Genomic DNA, 6,000 nt, shown 5'->3' with positions numbered 1-6,000 from the left:
CCATAGACTGTTTCACTGAACTTTGGATTAATGATATCTTTGAAACAACATTTGTGTCTCATGATATTTTTTAAATTATATTTGAGAGGAATGCTGCCAATTACAAAATCAGAGCTCGTTCTGGGAGCCACACACAGGGCCTTCATGGGCTACTGGGCCCCAACTGTGGTGGTTTTAGTGCCACTGGTGTCCATCCTTCTATGGTTCTACAAACTGGACAAAGTGCAACCCTTTCCACGCCATGATGTCGTGCAGTCTCAGGCTTCTCAGGGAGGTAGTGTGGGGACAAGAGCTAAGAAGCCAACAATCCACTAACAGACACAATAATGTAATTTTAGCCCAGTGCTTATCACGTATGCAAAAATAGAAAGTGCTTGTAATCTCACAGCAGAATTCAATACTAAGAAATTCAATGCTAACCTAATGCAGGATTGTAATCTAAATTGTGTTTAACAGGAAGGCACTAAACCTCTCCCCCACTCTCACTGCCAGTGTTCACAAACTGTGCTTGAGTCAGGATCCTATGTCTACAGTCTCCAATTGTATATATATGTGGATCTGGCATGGTTACAGATAGCCTCAGATTATCTCAAGGATCAAATGCAACACAGTTCAATGCCCTTATCCCTCTGACCAAAAAGTCTAGTCGTGCATGTGTGGTATACTCAACTTTGAGCATTAGCCTTGTGCCCCAGCGGCAGTCTAAGCCCTACTTTTATCTGCTGGGCAATCTCACAGCACTAGCAGTGCAGCAGATGTGGTTCATGCTCCTGTCTTCCTGGTGGGGGCCCCTCTCTTGTGAGACCCACATTAGCATTTTCGCCTCAGGCCAGTGTTCGCAGGGTGAGATCAGGGATGCAGTTCTGCATGGCAGACAGCAGTAGCGGCTCATGGAGGGAGTGCTGCGGGGCGGTGAGGCGAGGCAGGGGAGGGGCAGAGTGGGGGGTAGTAAACTCCGGCATACGGCCAATCGGAGTTAGGTAAATACATAAATAAATAAAACGAATTAAAGGTCGCTCGCTGCAACGCATTTGGCGTTGCGGAGCGTGCAATTTAATTCAGGCCAGTTGCATACATGGAGTCAAATGTGGCAGTTGCGACCTCCAGACTGAGTCATCTACAGTGGTGAGCCTTCGGTAGTTGTGGCCTTCGGGACAATCAGGGCTTCCTGCTTCAGCGATGACAGGTCTTCACTCTCTCTCTCTCACTGAGGCAGCAGGCCTCTGAGCCTTCAGCTGACTGCTGGGCATCACAGTGGCACTTGGCTTTATTAGACACTGGGCAAATTATCTATAATGTAACTGAAGCATCTTGTGATAGCACTCTGTCATTTACAGACAGCATGGTTTACTGTGAACTGGCCACTAAATTTGCACAGGCTTACAGCTTTACTGGTAAAATTGTACTGCACACAAATGGTAAAGTTTGAATATTAGGTTTCAGTTAATATTTATAATTTTTGCATCATCAGGTAAAATATCTCGATTTATTTTGATCCTTTTATAATCTTTGTTTCCAACACACTACAGGATTACACAAAACAATGTGATTCATTTTTGGTTTCCTAACTGCTGAATGTGTACAGTTAATTTACAGGTATTTACATTTTGTTGTTTGTTACAAAAAGTGACACCCACCAGCCTTTCCTTTCAAACTCCCTGTGCAAGATTGTCACATAATTCACTTTACTTTTCTTTTCATGACTGCAAGGTGAGAGGAGTTTTGAAACAGCAATCCCCATGTCCAAAACAAAATAAACAACAATTTGTCAGAACACATTGCGCTACATTTGACCTCTGTCTCTGTCGCTACCACATTCTCATATAGCCATGTCTGAACTGGGGTGGCAGAGTGGGCTAAAGAACGGTGATGGATTAAACCCAGATCTTTTGACTGGGTGTGAGTGTTTGATTGGTTCAGATGCCCCGTCCATCACCACCCCCTTTTGTACCGCTACCACATTCTCAGCATACGCCCAGGGGGGCACCGATATGGATACGCCCAGGGGTCCATTTTGAAGTAACACGCACTTTAATTGACAAGGAGGGTAGATATGTCCTCCTTGCAGGGAGACTACTGGGCCAGGAGATCAGGCTTGGTTGCCTTTATGCACCCAATGTATGCACCCACTAGATGCCTTGGTGCGGGATCTTATCTGGGGTGTATGGGAGACGTAGAGTGTCATTACAAATCCTCCAGCGTCCTATGAGGGAGGGGGAACTGGGGGTGCCAGACTTTGAATTCTGGTGAAAATCACAATGGAGCATCGATGCGTTCCAGACTTCCGCAATGCGAAATTGGGAACTTTTCCCTTCCAAGTACCTTACTTTCTTCTGTCTTTCATCAACAGTTTAACCTTTTCCACAGACATTTTTTGCTCCATCACTTGCTTGAAAACATCACGGAGACAACGAAATCTCATTTGAGTATTTATTTACCATTTTCATATGCGGCTGCATACCATTCCAGGCCTTTGAACAACAGCATGTGCAATTTCATAAACACCCACGTGGCCCTGTTTAAATCACCCAATGCATTTCGAGCCAAAGGCTCTTCGTCAGGGGTCTCTGAAAAATACAATAGGATAAGCTATACCAATTGCGAAAACAAATATATTGATTATGAAATGAAAAATTATCAAATATAAAATATCAAACATCCTTGTGTTCTTGAATCCTCTACAAATGTGCTGAAATATATTGTGCCCTAACCGACCTTTATCTTTACCTCCTATTGCTACCCACCACATAAGTGCTAAAATCTCGCTAAATAACCAAAGAATCACAAATATTCACAAATGACTTTGAATTCTAGCATTTGGCTGAGCAGCTGCAGTCGGTGGCCCAATGGTTGGAGGAAGTGAACCAGGAGGGGACTTACTTGATGGAACCGGTTGTGGGTTGCACTGGTTCTGGGCCCCATGCTAGTGGGCTGAGCATGAGGCCCTGGGCAGATGCCCACACTGCCCATGCCTAGCGCCGGCCCTGGGGGCTCACCCCAAGCAGTAATATCCAGACCAGGAATGGACACAATGAAGGGTGACATCTCTGCACCTTGTTGTCCTCAGTCTCCCTGAAGCAGTAACCAGGGACATATAAAATGGCAGACCTGTCCTAGAAATATCTTCAACTTGAACAACAGAAACCGCAGTCCCAGCCCTAACCCCTACCATCTAAGAAATGGCAGTGCTCAGGAAGAACTAACAAGCAGATCTTTGTTATCAAGGCCTTCACTGAATTTCTAAATCTCCATCCTCCATCTCTTTGGTGTCTAGGGGGTAGATGTATCAAGATTCCATTTTGCGATTTCTTAATAGCGATTTTTAAGGAATCGCTATTTAGAAATCGCAAAATGGAATGTATGTAGAAAATTGCTTTTTTTAGCGATTTCTTAGTCTTCCTTAAATTGCGAATTCGCAATTAAGGAATAATTTCCCATGCATTCCTATGGGCCAGGAGGCCCATAGGAATGATTGTGAAATATTTCTTAATTTGCGAATCGCAATTTGCGAATTCGCAAATTGAGAATAATTTCAAGGGTGCAGGGGTGTCTCAAAGACACCCTGCTGCACCCCTGAAATTTACATGTGTGTGCATATGGCACACATACATGCCCTATGGGCATGTATGTGCGTCACATGCCACCTTCACAAATGCCAAATAGGGCATTTTTCAATGAAATCGCAAATTACCACCAACTACAAGTTGGTAGTAATTTGCGATTTCTTAACACAAATTCGCAATTTCTAAAACCCACATACATCGCATTTCAGGATTCGCAAATTTTGCGATTCCTTAAATGCTTAAGCAAAATAAGGAATCCCAAATGTTTGCGATTCCTTTTACTTTGCGAATTTTTAATACATCTCTGTTGGACTTGGGCCTTAGGGCAGGTTCACCCCTAATCTTTTTGCTTTTATTTGTGACCCAGTGTTAGTGATTTTTGGGTCTTGGCGCACTTTTTCCCTGTGTCCCAGAGTAAAGTGCGTGCGTGTAGTATGGCTGGCCTGCCCTCCCATAGGAATGCATGGAGAATGTGTGTGTCCATGTTAGTTCCTGATGTGTGGGGAGTGCAGGCTCGAGTTTGGTATGCATGAACTCGTGAGAATGAATGCTGCGCAATGGTATGTGCGGCTTGTATGTGTCTAGAAGGGAAGTGCTACTTCTGGACATTGATGTATGTGTGCAGTAAGGGTGCTGGAGCGTGATTGGCTGGAGCTGGCTGGCATGCCAGGCTCCAGGAAGTCTGGATGGGTCTGCCCGGTGGTGAGTGTGAGATCAGCATGAGTGATGTGTGGGAGGAGTGCACCTCGGTCCTGGATGGGCTGGGTTTTTCCCCCACACAATGCTGGCTCCGCCCCCCTGTGGTTTGTCTAACGACCCAAGCCTCCCCAGTGAATGAAAGGGGTGGTTGGGCCATCAAGGGTACTCCCCAGCCAGCTGCAACTGGTTTCCCCCCACCCTGCACCCTGAAACAAAGGATTTCTCTGTATAAAAATGGGGCTGTGTCCCCACAGAAGTTGTTCTACTTTTGGATCCTTGCCAGAGAGGGCTGTTGCTGCTGCTGGGGCCAGGAGGACCGCCACTTGGCTTGTCTCCCTGCCTGGAGACCGAGTGTGCTGGCTCTGGCCCTGCCTTGCCACCCCTGCCTGCCTCCAGACCTTACTGGAGCTATACTTTTGACAGAGCGCCTGGAAGCGCTTTCATTTGCCTTATAGCGCTAAAGAGCGCTTTATTTTCCTCCCTGGCGCTGGGAGCGCTTTGCTTATATTTCTAGCGCTGTGAGCGCTTTATTTTGTCCCTGAAGCGCTGGGGAGCGCTTTTTGTGCAGCCGGTGCCCACCCGGCATCTGCCTGTTTTATTTTGCCGATTTTCGGCATAGCGAGTGCCTACCTCGCTTTATATTTAATTTGGAGGCCGGTGCCCACCCGGCATTGCCCCGTCCGTGGATATTTAATTTATCACGAGGGAGCCCACTCCTCGGATAATGGGACCCCGCCTGCCTATCTAAAGCGAGCCGCCGCGCTGCCCGCGGCGACCCGGAAGTGGTTGTGTGCCCGGCCAATCACAGCGCGGCCCGGGAGAGGCCGACCGGAAGTCCCGCCCCCGCACCGGAGCCGAGAAGCGTCCTTGCGAGGCTCCCGAGTGAAGGGGAGCCCGGCCCGCGGCCCCTGCAGCGCCGTCCCGCCAGAGAGAAGCAGCGCGAGGAGACACCTCCGCCCCAGGAATACCGGTGAGTGCTGCTCCAGTATCAGGGCCACTGCTGCATATCGAGCCAGAGAGGCTCCAACGAGTGGGGCATGCTGGTGTAAGAGCCCCAAGGCTCCGTGGTGCCATATCTTCATTTACGAGCCCCCGAGCGGGGCTCCTACGTTACTTTGGGCATTTCTCTGTCTTCCTGAACCTGCGAGGCTCAAGGCACCCGTCCTGTGTTCGAGCCCACCAGGCTCCAACGATGCCCGCATTTTGTTCTGTGAGCCCCGAGAGGCTCTTGGCGCCCCCTTTTGTTTGTTTGCGAGTCCTGAGAGGCTCGAGGGGCGTTCGTTATTTAGAGCCCGGAGAGGCTCACCGCCCACATTGTCTACGAGCCTTGAAAGGCTCTTGGGTGGCATTATATTTGATTTAGGGCCCAGTGAGGCTCAGAGGGCAGTTAGGTGGTTAGAGCCCCGAGGCTCCCACGCAGTACTTGCCAATCATTGTTCTTGAGCCACGAGGCTCCAACGTTGCCCAGCTGTATTCACAACTGTCCAGCACTTAGTGGACAGTTGCTACGTTTAGGCTTTGTGTCTGTGCTGCCTGCGCAGCCTTCCCTGACATTGAGACTCAGGGCATTTCAGCCCCTTTCGAGGCCAGTTGGCCTGGGGGACAGTTCTAGTGTGGTGCTTCATGCACCCTGCGCAATTTATGATTTACTTACTTATTTGATGCCTGCGCAAATGTTCTACCTGTACCTCTAAATGTGTTTTTAATGTTTCATGTGCAATTGTTTGTTATTACCTTT

The sequence above is a fragment of the Lissotriton helveticus genome, chromosome 9 (assembly GCF_964261635.1).
Source record: "Lissotriton helveticus chromosome 9, aLisHel1.1, whole genome shotgun sequence".
In the NCBI taxonomy this organism is placed as follows: Eukaryota; Metazoa; Chordata; class Amphibia; order Caudata; family Salamandridae; genus Lissotriton; species Lissotriton helveticus.
The sequence above is the reverse complement of the archived record's forward strand: the minus strand, read 5'-3'. Positions refer to the sequence as shown.